General features: G+C 40.8%; 1 protein-coding gene across 2 annotated transcripts in view; it reads right to left on the bottom strand.

The window, feature by feature from the left end:
* NCOA7 (nuclear receptor coactivator 7) overlaps positions 1–5239 on the bottom strand; it is a 160552-nt gene that overhangs the window by 150981 nt on the left and 4332 nt on the right. For both annotated transcript variants that reach the window (XM_011985016.1, XM_011985024.1), the window contains exon 2: positions 4251–4327. The gene's annotated coding sequence lies outside the window, so the exon portion shown is untranslated. The remainder of the gene's footprint in view (positions 1–4250; positions 4328–5239) is intronic.

Consider the following 5239-nt stretch of genomic DNA (forward strand, 5'->3'; position numbering starts at 1 on the left):
GCCCTTTGTGGCGCCTCCCGAGTGCGGGCGCCTTGCTGCCCCAGCGAACTGCCGCCTGGCAGTGGCACCTAGGAGGGCCCTCTTACCTCACCCCGGGCCGCATCCCCCTTAGAGCTGGCCCGCCTTAGCCCCTACTCTTCCTGGGAAGTAAGGCTTTGACAGCAGAGCAGGAGTTAGAGCGTCTCCCCAGCTTTAAAGCCCTTTGACTTTCCTTCCACCTCGGGACCGATGGCCACAATAAATTCATCCTTCTGTCCCTTCCGGCGTTGCATTTAGCAGAGGGGCCCACCATCTCCTCCCCCTCCCGTTCCCGGTACAGCATCCTGGATGCTGCCAAACTGCAGTCATTACGGCAATAGGAACATAGCAGTTGGGCCCTCCAGCCGACTCTTGGCAGATACTCGAGAGAATCTTGGAGCGGGACGGTTTGCATCAGCTGCGGGGCCCGTGCCTGTGAGCTGCCCATCCCCAGTTGTGTGCTGTTCCCTCTGCGGTCCCATGACCAGCACTGCAAGATGACTAGGAGGATCTGGCCGTGGAGTTCATTCACTCTTATACGCAGAAAAATATCCCAAGGAAGGGCCTGCAATAGTCTGTTAACTGTGTCACAGGCCTTCCACACAGATAAACTAGAAAGCGGCCTCCTCTGGGTTGTTGACGCTGCTTAAGCTGTAATAAACTCTCCGGAAGGCGGAGCAAAGCGTTAACAGTGGTGGCTTTGGCATTTCAGTAGCAGGTGGTCATGTTATACTATACTGCAAATGTGGAATAATTGTCCAATTTTGCACTAAGCACGTATTAATGTAGACGTCAGGTTTATATCTTTGGGATTTGAATGTAAAGATGTTGGATTTTTTTTTCCGTAGCCATTGTGTTATTTGTAAATTATTTAGCATTTAGTAAGGGAAAATTAGGTTCCTAAAATATAAAGAGTTGATTGCATTGTATCAAAGGAACATGGTTTGAGATCTCCAGAGATGCTGAGCTGCTCTCACAGTTCTTTGATGAGTGCTTTTATGATTTTGAAATCTAAGGTTATTAAAAATCAGGAAAAGAAAAACATGTTCCATGGCAAGGACAAATTGTGACTAAATAGCTAAGATTTTTTGAGATAGTTCTTTTAAGCAAATTGAAGGTTGGGTGTGAGGCCCTGTGGGAGCTGCACTGCGCTTGTCCAGGAAGCACCCAGTGGGGCGTGACTTGGCTGCTTCCTGACACTCTGGTTGATCTAGATCCCCAGTTTATTTTCAAAAGATAACTATTATTATTTATGATATTTTCCCAAATTTAGAATTACTTGATGATAGGAATGTATATGTACATAACTGATGTATAAGTAACAGGATGAAGTCACTTAGGAGGAGAATTTGGCAGTTGCTTACTCTTTAACAAAATTTTTAAGTTTTGAATGTAGTTTCTGAAGGAAATGTCCATTGACTTACAGGTTTTCACTGTTTCTCATCCTTTTACTACCAAGAGGCCCCTGTTGTTTTTCTCTCTATGGACTCCATGTTTTGTAAATTAAGCAGTGATTTTTTTATTAGACAAAAAGCTATAACTGAGCATGTATTTTTAAAGTTGTGACCATCAATTATAAAACTTCAGTCTTCTGGCCAACAAGTGTGGTGGCTCACGCTTGTAATCCCAGCACTTTGGGAGGCCGAGGCGGGCAGATCACGAAGTCAAGAGATCGAGACCATCCTGGCCAACATGGTGAAAGCCCGTCTCTACTAAAAACACACACACACACAAATAGCTGGGTGTGGTGGCGCGGACCTGTAGTCTCAGCTACTTGGGAGGCTGAGGCAGGAGAATCACTAGAAACCGGGAGGCAGAGGTTGCAGTGAGCCAAGATCACACCACTGCACTCCAGCCTGGTGACAGAGTGAGACTCCATCTCAAAAAATAAAAAAGGCAGTCTTCCAAAGATACTGCAAGGAATTTAAGAATCTATCTTTATGAACTCCTCTAGGACTGCATGCTGTATCACATGCTTCTTATAACATTTTTATTATACTGAAAGTCCTGATATAATAAAGATTCTGCTCCCCAGCTAAGGGAGTACAAACTCTTCCTAAAGATTCTTCACTCATTCCTTTCCATTAACTGATTTACCTAAGCCTTGGCTTTATAGAGAAATCAGAAGACATGAAACTATTCCTTATATGTGTTGTCCAGTACTGTATGCATTAGCTAGTTGTAGCCGTTTAAATTTAAATTATGGCTAGACTGTGCTTTTGGACAGCACAGACTAGAATACTTTCATTATTGCAGAAAATCATTTTGAACAGTACTGCCCTAAATAGAAGGTCAAATTTTAATTGGCAGATAAGATATAATACATGAAATAATTTGGGAAATCTTAGTGTACTACAGATCAAACCTCAGTAGAAAGTGTACTTCCTAAGAACATGGTAATCTTTAAGAATTCAGGCTCTGGCTTCAGACTACAGCTCCACCACGTGCTGACCTTGGGTAAACTACTTAACCTCAGTTGCTTTATCCGTAAAGGATATGCTTTATCTATAAAGAATGGCAACAGTACCAACTTTATAGGGTGGATATAGGAATTAAAGGAGATAATCCCGAGTGGTTCTTAGACTAAAGTCTAGAATGTGGCCATCAATCAAAGGTATTACTAGAATAATATACTTTATTATGATAAAGTTGTTCTTTTTAAAAATGGTATCCCTAACACTTTTCACTGTTCTTGGCTAGCGGAAGTTACTTGGTAAATGCCGAATTAATGAAAAAATGTAATACTACACTGATTTTATGGCTGTGAGGGCCTCTTTTAAATATGAAAACTGGCCTTTCTCTGTTGAAGGGTAGAGGCCATTGTAGGATAATTTAGGTGGGTTTGTCATTTAACTTTTGCGGGAATAAACAACCTTTGTACGATGAGACTTTGGAGTAGATAAGAGGAGCAGAGATCCCTTCCTTTCTTAAAGGAAGAAGAGAGGGATCACTTCACTCACTCTGCCATTTGTTTGCTTTGCTGAACCTGTGGGAGGCAGCTGGATCTCTGGGTTCAGGCAACAGGATTTCTCCCAAGTGATTTTCTAGAGGACTAAGGTAGGCGGGCTTAGAGAAACATTGCCAAACAGTGGCAATCCTACAAATGTGTTTGGTATTTTTCTTACCTATCTATCTAAAGACAATTCTTGTAATGAAGAAGCATGATTAGTATTTCTGTTTTTGAACACAACACTAGTAACTTCTTATGAAATTAGAATTCTAAAAATATTGACAAATACTGCTCTAACATTGCCCAAATGAAAGACTACTGAGTGTCTGGCTGATCTAGAGCGCCACTGTATTTTCTTTTCCGTTCTTTTTTTTTTTTTTCAAGACAGGGTCTCATTCTGTCACCCAAGCTAGAGTGCGACCTCCAACTCCCGGCTCCAGTGATCTTCCCACCTCAGTCTCCCAAGTAGCTGGGACTACAGGCATGCACCACCACACCCGGCTAATTTTTGTATTTTTTGTAGAGATGGAGTTTCGCCACATTGCCCAGGCTGGTCTCAAACTCCTAGGCTCAAGCAATCCATCTGCCTCAGCCTCCCAAAGTGCTGGGATTACAGACATGAGCCACTGCACCTGGCCTATTTTCACACCTGTAATCCCAGCATTTAGGGAAGACAAGGTGGGTGGATCACTTGAGGTCAGGAGTTCGAGACAAGTCTGGGCAACATGATGAAACCTGCCAATACTAAAAATAGAAAAATTAGTTGGGCATGGTGGCACATGCCTGTATCCCACCTACTGGGGAGGCTGAGGCAGGAGAATCACTTGAACCCCGGAGGCAGAGGTTGCACTGAGCTGAGATCATACTTATGTACTCCAGCCTGGGTGACAGAGCCAGACTCCATCTCAAAAAAAAAAAAAAAAGATAATGATTATTATGTATGATATTTTGTCCCAAATTTAGAATTACTTGATTACAGGAATGGATATGTACATATGTGATGCATAAATAACAGGATGAAGTCACTTAGAAGGAGAATTTGGAACTTGCTTACCCTTTAACAAAATTTTTAAGTTTTGAGTGTAGTTTCAAAACTGGTTAAGTAATGACCCTGGAGCTACTGAAAATATTGAAATGTCTTTAGAAGGTCTCTCAAAAGGTGTGGGAGACAAGTTTTATGCATTAGGTGATGAGCTTAGGCTACTAGCACCAAGAAAATTCACTCTTTAGTGAACCTATCCTTCTTTCTCTAGCACAGAGAGAAACACCTCTTTTCATACACTTGACTCAGGCTGGTTGAGACACAGGAGGCAAATACTGATGATCACGTGTGGAGGTATACGAGTAGCCATCCTGCAACTAAAGAGGCAGAAGAGAGTTTATTATTTAATAGTATTGAAGGTGGTGGCTCATTTTCACAAACTGGGGTCATTTGTCTACTGGTTAATTATGATAATATCTTGAGTTCTGAGAAAAATGTAAAGGTGTCCTTTTGTGGATAGACCTATGTTCAGTGCTTCATTTGGCTTGTTATAAATCTGAAGAGGAGGTAGAAATCACCTTGGCCTTTGTGGAGTCTACCAGAGTGCACTGAGAAAGAAATATTGCTGTATATAGACATGGATTGTTGTCCATATAGCTGTCATCATTTCATACTTATGGCTGATTATTTAGAGTTAGCCCAATAAATCTGTCCTTTTCTTTTATTCAGTTAATTAAAAAATATCTGCTTTTGAACAATTTCCTGTCGTCTTATTTCTTCTACAAATAGTCTGTTCAGTAGCTTGAGAAGTCGTGACATAGTTTTTACACTTTCTGAAAAACATATTCAAATAAGCTGCTACAACACTGGTGCTAAAATATAATTTAAAATTTTGAAAGGAATCCCTAAAAAAGTGACATTATGTGGTGGTGGTTTGTATTATTGGGTACAATAAATTTACAGTGAATATACTAATAGGGAAATAATTACAGATTAATAAATAGTTGCAAAAAATGTACAGGGAAGTCCTGTGTTTCCTCCTAGTTTTCTCCCCATGTTGCATATCTTACATAATTATATTACAATATCAGAACCAGGAAATTGACATTGGTACAATCTTGAGAGCTTATTCAGATCTCACCAGTTTTTTTTTTTCTTTTTTTTTTTTTTTTTGAGACAGAGTCTCACTCTGGTAAGTCCTGTGTTTCCTCCTAGTTTTCTCCCCATGTTGCATATCTTACATAATTATATTACAATATCAGAACCAGGAAATTGACATTGGTACAATC

This window comes from Mandrillus leucophaeus, unplaced genomic scaffold, assembly GCF_000951045.1.
Source record: "Mandrillus leucophaeus isolate KB7577 unplaced genomic scaffold, Mleu.le_1.0 Scaffold1067, whole genome shotgun sequence".
Lineage (NCBI taxonomy): Eukaryota > Metazoa > Chordata > Mammalia > Primates > Cercopithecidae > Mandrillus > Mandrillus leucophaeus.